The sequence below is a fragment of the Eptesicus fuscus genome, chromosome 4 (assembly GCF_027574615.1).
Source record: "Eptesicus fuscus isolate TK198812 chromosome 4, DD_ASM_mEF_20220401, whole genome shotgun sequence".
Taxonomy (NCBI): Eukaryota; Metazoa; Chordata; class Mammalia; order Chiroptera; family Vespertilionidae; genus Eptesicus; species Eptesicus fuscus.
Window position 1 is genome coordinate 94,257,835 of NC_072476.1, and position 18,592 is coordinate 94,276,426.

At 39.0% G+C, this 18,592-nt stretch overlaps 1 pseudogene; it reads left to right on the forward strand.

The window, feature by feature from the left end:
• Positions 1–271: 271 nt before the first annotated feature.
• On the forward strand, positions 272–1,403 carry LOC103305289 (ecto-ADP-ribosyltransferase 3-like; annotated as a pseudogene).
• The last annotated feature ends 17,189 nt before the right edge of the window (positions 1,404–18,592 follow it).

Genomic DNA, 18,592 nt, shown 5'->3' on the forward strand with positions numbered 1-18,592 from the left:
CAGAAGTCCGGGTTGGACCAGGAGAGCCTCCCTGAGCTGAGCACTTTCTATTCCTTCTTATTCTAATTGTTGCTTTTGAACCTAATATCCTTTTATATAACATTCCAGAGAATTCTTTATTTGTCCTTTCATAACACTCATGATTGTTAGTTCCTATGTGATATGGGTCATCCCTTCTAGTGTAGGTTGGGCTCCTTATAATCATTTATGTTGAGAAATATCCATGCACTCACTCAGGCTCAAGGAAAAAAAAAATGTCGCTTAAACAGAAATGTTTAAGCAGGTAAAAATTCCAACCAATCCTGGCCCTCTCCCCAAAAAACCTCTCCTAAAACACACACACAGGTACAAGGCAGCATGGCAACAAAAGCAAAAGCGGGCCACAGACAGCTTTCCTCAACTTCTCCAGACAAATAATGGAGTCACTTGCCAGGCCCACCAGCTTTTTGAGGATGTGTGGGGAAAATGCAAAAGCCAAATGGGAAGCTCGGAAGACTCAGCTCTCTCTCCCTCTGAGTTTTAAGGATAACCATGGAATAGCCCTGATGGCATATATTTCTGAAGCTCAAGAGCAAACGTCCTTTTACCATCTGTTCAATGAAGCTGTGACGATGGCTGGCCAATCTCGAAAAGATGCTATCTATGACTTCCAGTTCAAAGCTTTTCGTTTTTACCTGGCCAGAGCCCTGCAATTGCGGAGAAGCCCTTGTGAGAAGATAGCTACAAAAATGTGGTGGATAGCACAAGCCAGGGTATTCATTTACCTTTGGAGGGCTAAACCAAGCCACATTTTGCCGTTTCACTTTGGCACATTCAGCCAAACCTCAAGCAGCAACTGAGTGACCAACACATTCTGTTAACCATTCACACATGCTTTGGAGTTGCCACTGGAACATATTTTTTTTGATAAATAAAATGAAAGAATTATTATAACACCTCTGAATGAGATTTTTCATGTGTCACAGGATAGGGCTAGCGATAATCTTATCCTTCAAAGCACAAACAAGACCTGCAGCCATTGCGAGTGTGCATTTCTAGGAGGACTAAAAATGGCAAATTGTGTTGAGAATATGGAATATTCTCTACCCATCTATGTTGCCAGCCCTGGTGCTAAAAATCAGAACCTTGAAGACCCTGGAATGAAAAGCCAGGAATCTACTGTCTTACCTGGTATGAAGAGCCATGAGCCCATCCAAATGCCTGGAATGAAAATTTCAGAACATTTTCCATTACCCGAATATAAAAGTCAAGACGATATCGACAGTCCTACTCCAGCACCAGCTCCAGGTCCAGGTCCCCAAACCCATCCCTCTGCATCCTCTGGCAAAATGCTCCTTCCACCGTTTGGGACATTTGTCATTTTAATCAGTGCTTCTCCTATATATCTCTTTGTTAGTCTGTAGTCAGATATATTCTTTATTACTTGCAGTACACTACAGGGACCACACAGGAAATGATCAAAAGGAATGTTATGTTTTTCACTTGTTGGCCAAAGTCAGTTGATAAAATGAGAATTGCATATATTATTCACTTCTCAAATTCAGAAAGTTTGTCCAGTTATGTTGTAGAATCATTTTCACTTATTTGTATATTAATCTTATTGCAAAAAACCTTAATTCTGGTTGAATTCAATAAAATACTTAAGATTATTAGATATAAAACAAACAAAAAAACAAAACACACACACACAGAAATTTACCAATCATCCCATAAGTAAATGTTGTTTCTCAGTTGTTATGAAAGACACTAGAGGCCCGATGCACGAAAATTCATGCAAGAGTAAGGCCTTCCTTCTCCCGGCTGCCAGCACCGGCTTCCCTCTGGCACCTGGGACCCAGGCTGCTTCCCTTTAGCGCAGTGGTTCTCAACCTTTCTAATGCCGCGAACCTTTAATACAGTTCCTCATGTTGTGGTGACCCCCCACCATAAAATTATTTTCGTTGTTACTTCATAACTGTAATTTTGCTACTGTTAATGAATCGTAATGTAAATATCTGTGTTTTCCAATGGTCTTAGGCTCTACAGCAGTGGTTCTCAACCTGTGGGTCTGCGACCCACAGGTTGAGAACCGTAGCAGGGTTGCCTAAGACCATCAGAAAACACAGATATTTACATTACGATTCATAACAGTAGCAAAATTACAGGTATGAAGTAGCAACGAAAATAATTTTATGGTTGGGGGTCACCACAACATGAGGAACTGTATTAAAGGGTCGCAGCATTAGAAAGGTTCAGAACCACTGCTTTAGCGGCTGCCGCCAGGCACTCAGGCCCCAGCTTCATCTGGAAAGACGTTCAGAATGACGCTCAGAAGGACGTTTGGTCTAATTAGCACATTACCCTTTTATTATTATAGATATGCAAATACTTTGAAAGATAAATGTAGTGTTTACACTTCTTAAGTTTTTAATTTGAAAAATATATATGTTGCAAAATTTTAAATTTAATGACAAAAAATTAATTGCTATGAAAGCATTTTGTTACTTGATTTATATGAAATAGCATATTATTTGAGTTCATTTATTCATGCTATAGATACATACATGAAAGCATATCACATCAAATTTATTATTATTTTATATTCCAAAAATGATCAAACGCCTTCCACTTCTGAGAGATGTAAATGTTCTAGAAAACCTGATTCAATTTCATCCTGTTTTTGTAGCTACAACTTAAACATCTTGAAATTGTGTAAAGAGTGCTAATAGATAAAACGCTCACATGTAAGGCATATTTTAACTATTTTCATGCAGTTGAAATAGTTGGGCATATATACAGACTCATGATTTTTAAAATAATTATAAAGTAAGCAAGTTGTGCTAAAAAGAATCCCACGCTTAGTATTACTGAGCAAACATACAATACATGCCTAACACTTGATTAACTTTTCAAAATTAGTCTTAAAGCATTAAGTGGCCCAGCTGGTGTGGTTCAGTGGCTGAGCATCGGCCTATGAACCAGGAGGTCATGGTTGGATTCCCGGCCAGGTCACATGCCTGTATTGTGGTCTCGATCCCCAGTGTGGGGCATGCAGGAGGCAGCCAATCAATGATTGATGTTTCTATCTCTCTCTCCCTCTCTCTTCCTCTCCGAAATCAATAAAAATATTTTAAAAAAAGAAAAGTGGATTTGATTACCTTTCTGTGGCAATTCTGGTGGTTTTCGCTTGTCCTTATTAATTCACAGCATAGTCCAACCTGGAAAACTGCATTAAAAATATCTGTTCCCAGAGAGTATTGAACTATTGTAGATTTTATTAACACATTAAGTTGTGTAAGAAAATGAATGGAAAATTTTAAAGACCCAGAGGACAATCAAAGAGGATGCTGGTCTCTCACTCAAGTTCCGCATTAAGAATCTGTATACGCTAAGTGAACATCAATTGTTTAATGGTGAATTAGCTCATTTGTGTCCTTACATTTAATTCAGTTTAATGCAGTGAAATTTAACAAATGTTTTTTCAGTCTCTACTAATTACCAGTCTATTAGGTGTGAAGAGATGGAAAGGGAAATAAGGCATTATTCTTGTCCTCAGAATTCACTCTCCAGAGAGATTATCAGACCAACAAGAAAACAAAACAAAACAAAACAGGAAGACAAAAAAAAAAGAAAAAAGAAAAAAAAAGAGCCAATGTGTTCTTTGATATCTATAGTTTATTTCATTTTTCATTTTCCAGCAAATGTAATTATCTGAATTGGGTCCCCCTCAAAATTGATATGTTGAAGCTGTAACACCCAGAACCTCTGAATGTGACTGCATTTGGAGATAAAGCCTTTAAAAACGTGATTAAGTTAAACTAAGGCTGCTAGGGTGGGCCCTACTCTAATATGACCCAATGCAAACCCAGTCTGTGGTATTTTGTCATGGTAACCTTAGCAAAGTAATATGCCAGATTATGAAACATTTTTTAAATGTACACATTTACTTAACATATATTTAAGAACCTACTTTTAGAGTTCTTTACAACAAAGAAGCAATGAACAAGAAAGACATTATCTCTGAATAATAATTTTTAATGTCTAATCAGGGTGAGAAAGACTAATACTAACAAATAATTCCAGTTTGATGAGTGTGAGCATTTATTTTTGTATAGTTTATTATAAGAACAGACAACAGGGAACCTTAAATGAAGTTTATCATGAGAGTTTTCCCTTATGGTGTTACTGTTAATCTTTTCTATAATAAAAGGTTGTGGTTGGGCAAGCTAAGGAAAGTGGTGGCAAAGGAGAAGAGTGTCCTTGTGGGAGGAACCTATAAGAGGAGAATCCCCAGAATCTTTACTCAGCTGAACCTTCATTAGACAAGTTGATTAGACTGAAGAGAAAACCGGTGGAAGACAAGCTGAGAGAAAGGTAAGGGTCAAAATAAAAATTAAATGTGTTTCAAAAGAGCAGAGTCCATTTTTTTCTAATTTTTTGTTTGTTTTCACTTTTATTGAGGTGCTATTTACATACAAATAACAACAACAACAACAACAACAAAACCCATCCAAAAAACAACAACAACAAAAAAGCCCTTCTTGTAAGGTGTTCAGTTTGATAAGTTTGGCCACTTTATGTAGTCATAAACCACCATCACAGTTGAGACAGTGATGGTGAGAATGGAGAACAAGAACACTGGTTAAATGCTGGTGGAAATGCAAATGGCAGTGCTACTTTGGACATCTTGACAATTCTTAGTCTTCTTACTAGATTATCCAGAAATTGTGCTCCTAGTATATACCAATTGATTTAAAGACATATGTTTACATGAAAACCTGTGTGCAAATGATTATATCAGTTTTATTTCTAATTGTCCCCAAATGAAAGCAACAAAGAAACCCTTCAATAGGTAAGTAAACTAACTGTGGTAAATCTGTGAAACAGAATATTATCCTATCTAATAAAAGAGTAATATGCAAATTGACCAACACAAAGATGGCTGCCCCCATGTGGTCAAAGGTGGCTGCCCCCATGTGGACACAAGATGGCCACCACAAGATGGCCAGCAGGAGAGGGCAGTTGGGAGGGACCAGGCCTGCAAGGGAGGGCAGTTGGGGGCGAGCAAGCCTGTAGGGGAGGGCAGTTAGGGGTGACCAGGCCGGCAGAGGAGGGAAGTTGGGAGTGACTGGGCCTGCAGGGAAGGGCAGTTGAGGGGGACCAGGCCTACAGGGTAGGGCAATTAGGGGTGACATCAGCCAAATCCCAGTTGAGGAACATTCTACAAAACACCTAACTAATCTCAACAAAAACAGGCCTGCAGGGGAGGGCAGTTAGGGGCAATCAGGCTGGCAGGGGAGCAGTTAGGCATCAATCAGGCTGGCAGGGGAGTAGTTAGGGGGTGATCAGGCTGGCAGGCAGAAGCGGTTAGGGACAATCAGGAAGGCAGGCAGGCGAGCAGTTGGGAGCCAGCAGTCCTGGATTGTGAGAGAGATGCCCAACTGTCCGTTTAGGCCCGATCCTACCGGGATCGCGCCTAACGGGCAGTCGGACATCCCTCGAGAGGTCCCAGATTGGAGAGGGTGTAGGCTGGGGTTAGGGACACACATCCCTGTGCACAAATTTCATGCACCAGGCCTCTAGTCTATATATATAAAAGCCTAAGTGACCATTATGACAGGAAGACTGGACAACCAGATTACTGGCCAGTAGCTATGACATACACTGACCACCAGAGGGCAGACACTCAATGCTGGAGCTGCCCCCTGGTGGTCAGTGTGCTCCCACAGTCAATCTCCTGCGGCCAGCCAACCTCCCGTGGTCCCCCTCTTCCCCCCCCCACCCTGCTCCCAGGCTGGCCCAATTGTCCCAATTGCTGTCAAGCCGAGGGACCCCACCTGTGCAGGAATCCCTGCACCAGGCCTCTAGTTCAGCAATAAAAAAGAAATAAGCTATCAAGTCGTAAAAAGAAAGCTGACAAACACAATTATTAGGGTGGACATCAGAGTTAAGCCAGTTTACAATATGCATACTTGTATGATATGATGTGAAATGATATGATATGATATGATATGATATGATATGTTATGATATGATAGCAAGGGGATTTCCCTCAGTGATTTTCCTCTCCAAAACCCATAACCCCAGTCTAGTCATGGGGAGAACATCAACCAAATCCCAGTTGAGGACCACTCTACAAAACACCTGACTAAGCTCAACAAAAACAGGAAAATCTTTGTCACTGTCATAGCCCAGAGGATGCTCAAGAGCCATGACTACTAAGTGCCGTATGATAGCCTGGATGCATCTTGAAATTGAAAAACGTAAGTAAAAACTAATTAAACCTGAATAAAGAATAAATTTGGTTGAAAATAATGCATTGATAGTAGTTAAGCAATGGTGTGGGGTTTATGGGAACTCTTTGTACTGTCTTCAAGTTGGTTTTTTTTTTTTTTTTGGTAAATCTAAATCTATTGTATAATAAAAAGTTTACTAAAAAGGAAGACACTCCTTATATATACACATCCTAAAAAGTAGGCAGGCCCTAGCCGGTTTGACTCAGCAGATAGAATGTCGAACTGTGGACCAAAGAGTCCTGGGTTCGATTCCCATCAAGGGCAAGTACTTTGATTGAAGGCTCCTCCTTGACCCAGCCTCTGGTTGAGGCACGTGCAGGAGGCAACCCAACAATGTGTTTCTCTCACATCAATAGTTCTCTCTGTCTTTCCCTCTCTCTTCCACTTTCTATAAAAATCAATGGAAAAATATCCTTGGGTGAGGATTTTAAAAAAGAAAAGTAGGCAGTATTGATAACAAATATTGATAAACTGTTTCAGTTTATGGGTCAGAAATCCATGAAAACATATGAATTCTTCCTGGAAATACACAAAATGGAAGCTGTGCTAAGGCTGTTGCTGTGTGTTTTCAGTATCATTGTCAGTAACACAAAATCTAGGCTAGCAAACAGAACCTTGGGGTGGACATAGAAAGAAATTGTGGTCAATCGAAAAGAAGCACCGAGATGGATAAGGAACACAGTAGAGGAAATTATCACTTTTTACAGGCCTTCGCTTCACAAAGCAAGGTAATGGTTTTCTTAGCCTTTTCTCTCACATGTGGTGCTGAGCTACGTTCAAAATTAGAAGAAACCTAAGAGGTTTTTTGTTTGCTTTTGAAAAGGAGAATCCAACTGAAGTCACATTATAAGATTTTCTCAAAAAAGCATTTGGATGATTTAGAGGTCAGACATCAAACTAGATTCCTTGATGACTCTCCTGATTAACAGCCATTAAATTGATCATTTCTATAGCATTTTCTTGCGTATGTTTATATTGTTTCTTCTATAAGCTTAAAAGAAATACTGCCTTAGCCCTAACCGGTTTGGCTCAGTGGATAGAGCGTTGGCCTGCGGACTCAAGGGTCCCAGGTTCGATTCTGGTCAAGGGCAGGAACCTTGGTTGCGGGCACATCCCGAGTGGGGAGTGTGCAGGATGCAGCTGATCGATGTTGCTAACTCTCTATCCCTCTCCCTTCCTCTCTGTAAAAAGTCAATAAAATATATTTAAAAAAAAGAAAAGAAATACTGCCTTAGAACTAGACTGTGCAGTTTATGACTAACAGTGAGTAGTGTGGCGGTGAACTAGGATGACACTCTTTTGAATACCAGCATGGATAGGAAGGTAAATGCTGCTCTGTTCTCTTCATGTAAGTGGCTATTGTAGGAATCAGAGTAATGTCCAGAAGGGTGCATGTGAGTGTGATATAACAGCTAAAAACCAGTGATGATTTGTTTCTGTAACTTCAGAGAAGACAAACATGAAGCCTTGTTTACATATTGAAACACATCTCTGGATATGATCAGTTCACAACTGCCTGGGTGAGTCAGTACATAAAGATCATCACAGGTCTTACTTGAAGTTCACCATCACCAGCAGTACTCAGCATTTTTGATAACTCAGCCATCACTGGCCCCAATCGAGTAGAATGCTCTTGGGGCCTTGGGAACTGGATTTGGTGTGGACCCAGAAGTGGAGGCTCAGCTTGGGTATTTAGATAAGGATTTGTCCACTTAGAGAGGGACACAAGGGGGAGCTATTTTCAAGGAAATTGGACTTGATCAAGAAGTGCAATTGCAAAGAGGAAGAAACATTCTGATCAAAGTAAAAGACAGTGAACAGGTGAGTTAGCGGCTTAGGGTGTGTGTATGTGTGGGGACATTCTGAGGAGCCTAAAATATGGCAAGCCATCAGTAATAAGTGTGGGCAAATAACCTTGTTTATGGTGACCACATGTCAATCTTAAGTTAGGGCATTGGAATTTGCAACTGGGAGTCTCAACAATTATGTTGTGCTGTTGCTTTGAATGTTTTCCATTATAAGTTCTTTCTGAAGACTTAGTCTACTTAAAGCAGAGTGATTTCTGCTTTGTGTTGTGAGTTTGACTGTGAATTTGAATCCAAGCCATTTCAGCAGGTTGAGTAGAGTGAATAGTGGAGCTCCATAAATGGAAGTAAATCTATCCACAGTGAATGGACCCAGTAATACTGTACCAAATATAATCACTTAGACAATAAGTTATATTGTCTTCCTTTTTCATGTAAGCAAATGTGCTTGAGAATAGTAATATATATGCCAAAATGTGTGCAGATCATAAACATATACATGGAAGATTTTTTATAAATTAAACTTTCCTGTGAAATCAGCATCCAAATTAAGGAATGTAATATTATTGTCAGCATACCAGAAGACACTTCCAGTCATTATCTCCCTCCAAGATAGCCTTCTGATTGCTAATAACCTTGATTTGTTCTGTCATTTCTCAAACTTTATAAAAATGGATGATGCCAATCATAATCTTTGTGATTGCCCCCCCACCCCCCACACACACACAATTATCTTCCCCACATTCAGCCATGCTGTTGTGTGGAGAAAATATTTGTTTATGCCCATGGCTAAATAATATTCTGTTATGTGAATGCACCATAATTTATCCATACATTTGGAAAGGTACTTTTTTAACTTTTCATCTTAAACTTTCTGAAGAAAGATGGTAATTGTCCTTTATAAAAATTTCACTTTAAATTTTTTGAGAAACATAAATTTTAGTCCTCAATTCTTTGAAAGATTATTATTTTTTCTTTTGTGGTTCTCCCTTTTATTTAGAGCATTCTTCCTACAAAGGCCTACTGTTTATGTCTCTGTTTCAGTTGCCTTTCCCCCCACCCCTCACCTTACAGTGTCTCAAAACCAAATTCTTCCACATAGTTAACAGCCATCTTGTGGCTCGGATTGACAGTTGGTTTCCATGGTGAAGCCAATAGCCACATTTTGCTGGCCCCATCTGTTTCCAGTTCTTAGTTATTTTTGTTGTGTCATTTCGCCTTTGGGAATTAGTCTTGTTTTCTGTGAGTTTGCAAAACATTTAAAGTGAAAGGAAACAACACTTTATAATATAACAAGTACTTGTTTTACAACATTTGGACTTTTAAGACTATCTAGCCAACTAAACTCTCAGAAATAAATTCCTTGCAGCTTTTTAGGGTTGAACATTTTATTTCTCTCACACAGAATCTGCATGGAGGAATACATGGTAAGTTTTACTTCAGGCATAGGATAGTGTCACTAAGTTATGTTGGAAATATGTACCCCAGTTAGTTGTTCACATTTGATTATGTGCTTAGTTTTAATGACAGCATGGATACTTTCATACTCATTACTATAACACTAACCTTATGTTGATTAAAAATCAAAGATTCTGTCTATTGTCATAGCCACTGTCCGTATTTTCTATGTAGATATCAATATGCCATTTTCTTGCTCTAATATTAGGCAAATTCTATGAGGTCTTGCTGCATATAATGCATAATATGCAGGTAGATTACTTTAGCTCTATTTCACACTGAAGGCCTTGAAACACAGAAAAAATCCACTGAAATGAAAATGATTAATGTTCCTTAAGTAAAACATCTTATACTGCTTATGCATAAAAATATAGGCTTTAATATAAGTATGTTCTGTTATTTTTAATTAAAGAGACTTTCAATTTTTAGATATAAAAATGTAGATAAAAATAACCCAAATCGTGTACATTAAATAAAAATATACTGCTTTGAAATCTTGTGTTGCTATTTTTACTCTCCCAGATTATCCCATTTTGATGAGAACACATTATTAGATCATTAACTGCATTTCATAATGACATTTCATAGCTTAAGTGATACTAGATGAATGTGTCACAGTTACCGCATTCATAACCCTATGACTAGAATTACTAGCGACAGAAAAAAATCTAACTACCACTTTTTGACTGGTGGGGTAAACATTCAAAATCTTTAATAAAGAAAATTGTGCTATTTCTGATAAAATATCATGTAAAATTTTCATTTATCTTCTAGTTTAATAAAACATCAAATTTTATAAGATTTTGCAGAAATGGTTCACAAATGTGTATTTTTTTTGCATTTTCTATCATGTTGTCCTTATAGTGTCTCAAAACCTTAATGAGAATACAGACTATAGAAAGGTATTAGCATCAGGAATTTCAATTATATAATGAAAACTTACTTTAACTCTTTAAAAATATTATTTAAAATGAGAGGCCCGGTGCACGAAATTTGTGCATGAAGGGGTGGGTGTCTCTCACCCCAGCCTGCACCCTCTCCAATTTGGGACCTCTCGAGGGATGTCTGACTGCCCGTTTAGGCCTGATCCCACCAGGCCTAAACAGGCAGTCAGACATCCCTCTCACAATCCAGGACTGCTGGCTCCCAATTGCTCACCTGTCTGCCTTCCTGATTGCCCCTAACTGCTTCTGCCTGCCAGCCTAATCACCCCCTAACCACTCCCTTGCCAGCCTGATTGATGCCTAACTGCTCCTCTGCCAGCCTGTTTGCCCCTAAATGCCATCCCCTGCAGGCCTGGTCACCCCCAACTGCTCTCCACTGCAGGCCTGGGTCCACCCCAACTGTCCTTCCCTGCAGGCCCGGTCTCCCCCAACTTCCCTCCTCTGCCAGCCTGGTCACCCCTAACTGCCCTCCCCTGCCAGCTTGATCGCCACCAACTGCCCTCCCCTGCTGGCCATCTTGTCACAGCCATCTTGTGTCCACATGGGGGCAGGATCTTTGACCACATTGTGGCAGCCATCTTGTGTGTTGGAGTGATGGTCAATATGCATATTACTCTTTTATTAGATAGGATAGAGGCCTGGTGCACAGGTGGGGCCAGCTGGTTTGCCCTGAAGGGTGTCCCGGATCAGGGTGGGGGTTCCCTTGGGGTGTGGGGTGGCCTGGGTGAGGGGCCTATGGTGGTTTGCAGGCCGGCCACGCCCCCCAGTGAGCCAAGCGGAGGCCCTGGTATCTGGGATTTATTTATCTTCTATAATTGAAACTTTGTAGCCTGGAGCGGAGCCAAGCCTCCTGCTTGCTCTGTGGAGGCAGCCATTTCTGTTGGGATTTATGTATCTTCTATAATTGAAACTTTGTAGCCTGGAGCGGAGGCCAAGGCAGGCCAGGGCTTCAGAAGCTTGGCTTCCTCCATCACCGGGGGCAACCCTAGCCTCCTGCACTTTCCAGCTCGGTGGCTGCCACCATTTCTGTTTGGATTTATTTATCTTCTATCATTAAAACTTTGTACCCTTGAGTGGAGGCCTAGGCTGGCAAGGGCAGGCAGAAAGCTTGGCTTCCTCCATTGCTGGGGAAACCTAAGCCTCCCTCCTGCTCTCTGTGGCCGCAGCCATCTTGGTTGGGTTTCTTTGTATATTTTCTCCTGATTGACTATAGGGCGTGGCTTGTGGGCGTAGCAGAGGTACAGTTAATTTGCATATTACTCTTTTATGAGATAGGATACATTTATGGTATTGCAAGCAACAAATGGAAACACCTTGCTGAATATATAAATAATTCTTGCAAAAATATTGTATTGAATGCTTTGTTTTAGTATGTGTACACTCAATGCAATTTTTTCTAATGTGAAGACCACAATATACTAATAAGGGTTTCTTTCTATTTTGAAGTTATAACTTTGCTAATTTTAATTAATATGTTCACCCTAACCAATGTTCACCCAAAAATTATTTTGAATGGAAGATAAGTGGCACTTACATTTTAAACACATTGAAACTATTTTTGAAAGAACACAATAAATGAGGCTATTTTTTATAAAATCTGAGGTAGAAAATTTTAGATAATTGATTTGTTTTTTAATATCAAGTACATATACAGTATTGACCAACCAATACTACAGAGATGGTAATGACTATTTAAAACAGATATTGGAACAATAATTTTAAACAAGCCAAAAATATATATAGGTGAATTATACTCCTATGTGCCAATGAATTATTGACTTTTTTACAGTAATCCAATATAATAAAAGGATAATATGCAAATCGACTGAATGGTGGAATGACCAGTCACTATGATGCACACTGACCACCAAGAGGCAGATGCTCAATGCAGGAGCTTCCCCCTGGTGGTCAGTGCTCTCCCACAGGGGGACACCACTCAGCCAGAAGCCCAGAAGACAGGCTCACAGCTGGTGAGAGCTGTGGTGGTGGCTTTTCATCTGCAGCAGCGTTAAGGATGTCCATTGGACATCGTTCAAGGGCTCCTGGACTAAAAGAGGGTGCAGACTGGACTGAGGGACTCCCCCGAGTGCACGAATCTTGTGCACCAGGCCTCTAGTCTAAAATAAAATGAAAACAATTGAATAATTCAGTATTTATTTACATATTTATATATAACTAGAGGCCTGGTGCACGAATTTATGCATGGGTGGGGTCCCTCAGCCTGGCTGCGATCGGGGCCAATCGGGCCGTCTCGCCTAGTCCCTATCAGGGCTGATAAGGGCCGGCCATCTGGGGGAGGGACCATGGGAGGTTGGCTGGCCACCGAAGGTTGGCTGTGTGAGCACACTGACCACCAGGGGGCAGCTCCTATGTTGAGCATCTGTCCCCTGATGGTCAGTGTGCATCATAGCTACCGGCCAGTTGTCTGGTTGTAATGGTCACTTAGGTTTTTATATATATAGTTGTGTATATAAATACATAATTTATATACAATATATTGAAATATAAATATATATAAATTTGAATCATACATATTCATCCATTACATTTACTTTATAATATTAATATGTTTCTGCTTTTGAGGAGCTAACTTATTACTTGCCTTGTTTAGGTACATCTATAAATACTAACAAGAATTAAAATTTTAAAGTTAATGATGACTTTATAAAGGCTAAATTTAATGAAAAATTAGGTAAATATGTAAAATTTTACCAGGAATTTTGGATTTAATTATTTTTAGAAGCACAAACGTTTTAATGGGTAAATAAAAAGATGCACTTAAATGTAGTAGGAATACAGGAGTTACATCTTGTAGTGTTCTAGTAGATGGAAGTGGTGACTGAAGAAATATTGGAACAGATGTTATTAATATGTAATATCTATAATAATAAAAGCGCAATATGCTAATTAGACAAGACAGCCGAATGACCTTCCGGACAACCTTTCAGATGAAGCAGGGGTTGCGAGGGCCTAGGCAGCCACCATGGCTGCGAGGGCCAAGCCCCTTGCACAAATTTCGTGCATCAGGCCTCTGGTATTATGTAAAGATAAACTTAATTACTTTGGAGAAACATTTATAAAGTATAGGTTTGTGTGTAAGTGTGTATGAATAAGACTTTCACAAATTATGTAGACTCTAACATTGCCTTTGTAAATCACTGGAGAAAGTCTACCTCCCTGTTCATGTTCCATAATATATGTATATACACATAGGTAGTAGCTCTCAATAAATGCATTCCCATGGTTTTTTTAGGTATAATGTCTCATCCTTTAGGCACATAGGAAGAAAAATAGGAAAAAATAAATAAAGTCAATGAGCTGTTATTAATGCAAAGCGGGTGCCTTATAAGACTGCATGCTTACTGCTTTCAATTTAAACTGAAAGAAGCATCTCCGAAGCACTTATTTATAAGCTAGAAAGGATGAATGTAATTAAAATAAATTGGCTGGCATGGGTTAATTATCTTTTTCTTACCTTTCTTAAAGAATCTTTTCTTAATACAGGTTATAATTTAAGTCAATATGATTCTCTATAGAAATATTCCTATGAGAATCAAATTCTGATTAGACGTTATTTACTCTTGTCATTTCCAGACCGCTGGATCACTTTCCACAAATCATTAGTATAGTTCTCCATTACGCTCTTCAAAATCCTAGTATAAATAATTCTATTTCTGTCTGTAGACATTGAATCATGAATATGGAATGGCTTCACCTGACTTCACTTGAAATTCACTTAATTTTCAACTCTGTTAGCTGTGAGGTGAGTAGAAAATAATTCAGTTCAAAATTGCAGTGCAAGGTATGCCTCCATCCTAGGAAGAGAAAAATCGATGTCCTGAATTGAGCTGTGATTTATTTCATAGCTTTATGTAAGAGTGATGACATCCAAATCATCTGAATTTTTATCTTTGTATTTGTGTCATTCATTATTTATTAACTTCATGATTATTTGTGACATGACAGACTGGTCAACTTCCTGTACCTTGACTTGAATCAGGGAAAGTTCAAGACAGTAGACCTGTGCATCCTCTCCCCCTGCTTCTTTCTCTTTCTGATTTAAATCTAAAGTATACATAGTCAGTTTGTCCTTATTATCCTATTCCTGTGACAGTGGAGATATATAGAATGAATGGCTCCCTTATCTTTAATAATAAGCCTTATTTTTGAGGGTGTATATATATATATATATATATATATATATATATATATACACATCTTGACAGAATATTGGTATGTTGTTAGTTATATTAAATGGTACATGATTTTCTCACTATTTGCATTTGCCTTTCTGTTATCAGAAACTTACCCTGTAGCAATGCCCAGACATCTGTGCAAAGGTATATATAAAATAACTACCAACTCATTTTTATTTATAATAGTGAAGATTTGAATAACCTCAACATTAAGAAAATAGGTGACTAGATTATTATATCATACTGTAGTTAATTTAAATAAGGAAATATATAGTAATCAAATATATCTATAATCTATTCTTCATTGAATAAAGGAAATTTTTCAAAACATTTTTATAGTCAGATTTTAATAATGTAAACACAACCGAGAAAAAAGAAGCATGGGTTTGTGTGTATGAATATATATTTTGTCAAATTACATAGAATCTGAGATTGTTTATTGAATCAATGGAGATAAAAATATTTCTCTCTGTTTATGTTCCATATTATATTCCTAAGATCCATATGGAATATTTCTATAGGTAAGGTTTTTAAAAACATTTTAATGAATTATATGATTTCCCCCATTAGATATCAATATAATAATAGCTGTTCTACCAGTTTCAAATTTGACTTATCCAACAGAAAAATGTTTCTTCTGCTGTCCAAGGGTTTAATCATGAGTTCAATGCCTCCAAATGTATAACTGCCCTCTTGCTCCTCTTACTAAATTTTTCATTAATATTTAAATGTTCCTAAATATTTCCCAATTCAAACACAAAAATAAAATAAAATTTGAAATGCTTTCTTTTGTCACTTGCGTTGTGTTCTTTGTCTGGACACTCTTATTACTGCCCTTTTGAGCACAGCCTGTCTCCCAAATGTCAGTCTTCAGGGCCTCAGCATCTATTCATTTATTCATTCTTATTCACTCTGTGACTTCATTCACTCTCTCCTTACTGTTAGCTCTGCTGCATCTCCCAACCAAGTTTTTTCTTATAATCCAAACCTTTTATTCAGTTTCTTACTAGATATTTTGCTAGCACCTCAATGCCTCAAATTACAAAATAAATTTAATATCATGAAATATTCTACCTGAAATATGGGAATAAATGAAAAAAAAATCCTAAAATCCCAGACCATTCTGAACCTGTAAGCCAACAGTCATACTATCTCTCAAAGACATTAAGTCTGTATCTTTCAAGAAACCTCTTAATTTAGGTCTGTGGTCGGCAAACTGCGGCTCGCGAGCCACATGCGGCTCTTTGGCCCCTTGAGTGTGGCTCTTCCACAAAATGCCATTGCCTGGGCGAGTCTATTTTGAAGAAGTGGCATTAGAAGAAGTTTAAGTTTAAAAATTTTGGCTCTCAAAAGAAGTTTCAATCATTGTACTGTTGATATTTGGCTCTGTTGACTAATGAGTTTGCCGACCACTGATTTAGGTAATCATCCTTTCTCACTAGAATTACAAGAAATTATCTCATAATCATCTCTCTTTCATTTTTTAAAGACACAATGCACACCTCTAATATATCCATTCTTCAAGTTGAAGCACGAACGATGTTTGTACAAGACAACTTTGATAAACCACTCCTCTGCTTCTATCCTCAGAGATATAATTCAACTCATTTAATATTGCTGCAAATTGTGATATTTATGATTTGCCACCTTTTAGCTCTCCAGTCTCAGAGATATGTATTTGCCCAGGTCCCACTGTATTCTTGTCCTTCAGAATCAGTTCTGAATAAAGTACATTATAAGAATTCCCTCTGCTTATATTCTAGTACCTCCAGTCTCTTTCAATTGGAAAACTGTTAATTGAGCCACTCTCCATTGCAAAGTCTTTTCCAAAACTAACCAGGTTAGGCATCAATCACATCAATCTGTGTTTCTCTATATGTAGTATCCCAAATGGCTATTTACTCAATATGTTCTCTATCACAGGCTACCAGAAAACAATATATTTGATTGCCCAGAAAAATTCCCGTTACAAAATATTTTGCCTTCTCTGGAAATGAACCTAAAAGTTAAAATATTTCACAGTGAGCACTTGTAAAGACATTGCCCCAAATGGTGGCACTTTTAAAGTTTATCTAACATTAGCATATATTTAAACACTTAGAAAGCTTTAATATAGCAAAAGTTATTCATAAGAAGTCATGCAAATTGTTAATTCCGTTCCATTGAAATTATAAATGTATTAAGTTGAAAGTTACTCATTGATACTTCTCTCATTGAGTTGTGTGGTCTTTTTCCTTCCCTTGAATCTGAGTGGCCTTGTGGCTGTTTGACCAACAGAGTATAACAAGAGTGGCAGGAATATACAAGCAGTAAAGTGAAGAGAGCAGTTTTAATCTCAATTGAAAAATACATAAAGAAAATCCTGAAACTACTAATTTAATTTGGGTATGAAAGTAGGAGATTTGGGTTTTATGTAAACAACAAAATCCCTTAACAAATGAAAATAATTTAATATTATAACTGAAAATGTTTGCATAATTTTTGAAAAATTGAAAACCCAGGCATGTTTCTGCAAAGTATATTCCCTGATCTTGTGAAGTTGCCCACATTTATGAAGACCTATACAATTATTATTAGTAATATTAAAAGTGGGACATATTAATGTGAATGGCAGGTTTTGAGTCACTGATGTTTTCAAAATAAGAGGACAAGTCCAACATTTTAACAGAGTTCCACCAGCTGTGCTCAGAATATTAGCACAGGAGCAGTAATCTCAGCATAGCACACACTCTAAGGTGCTTAACTTATTTCCTGCTGAGAGTAATGCTGAATTTGCTTACATACTTGAAGTGTTGCATAAGTGACAGCATCTTATTTCAACAATGAATAGCAGGTAATAGAACCCCTGTCCAAATGAAAAACTGGCTAGTAAAAGGCCATATTAAGGAACATAATTTTAATAAAAAATTCTTACTATTTGTCTACAATTCAATTTCTCATGAAAATTAATAAATGTAGGCTCATAGAAAAAAATTATTTTAGGAATACATTCTGCTACCTTACCAAAAGTGCCTATAGACGGGGTTGCCATGTACCAGCAAAATTCCTCCTTCAGGACTGAGTCTTTCCATGTCACAGGTGCTGGGAAAGTTGCTTGCTGACAGCTCACAGCTGGGTCCTTCCCTAGGAATAGCCTTTTGTTGAACCTCACAGGAGATGGAGCCCATGTCCAATGGCTGGTCAACCTTAGAATAGAAAGGTTGGTCCTCCTGACTCAGGTGATGATGCTCTATTGCAAGGCACATACAAGGTAGCAATTGCTATGTCTTCTGGGAAGAAATTGGACCCTTTATCTATATAATAAAAGTGTAATATGCTAATTAGACCGAACACCCTTCCTGATGTCATTCTGGAGGACCTTCCAGACGAAGCTGGGGCTGCGAGGGAAGCCTGGGTCCTGGGTTCCAGAAGGAAGCCGGTGCCGGCAGCTGGGAGAAGGAAGGCCTACTCTTGCACGAATTTTGTGCATCAGGCCTCTAGTCTATAATAATAAAAGAGTAATGTGCTAATTAGCCAAACGACCTTCCAGACAACCTTCCAGAACGACCAGTGGGCAGGGGGTGGGGCCAGTGAAGCTGTTCCACCAGGCCAGCCATGGAGGTCCCAGTCCAGCCCTGCCGCCCCTTCTGCAGAGGCGGTGGGAGAGGCCGTGGCACTGTGGGCCCAGTCCCAGCGCCACAGCCCCTTCCACAGAGGCAGCCACAGAGACAGCGGCTCGGGCTCAGTCCAGGCCCCACGCCTCCACAGAGTGGGGGTACAAGGGGCAGCGCCATCCCGGAGCCTCCACAGAGGCTGGACAGGGTGCGACTGTGGTGCCTCAACTTCCCACAGCCCCTCCTCCAGCTGGCTTGGCCCCAGATTTCCCCCCCCACCAACCAGTGGGTGGGGGGCAGGGCCAGCACTAAGAAGCAGCA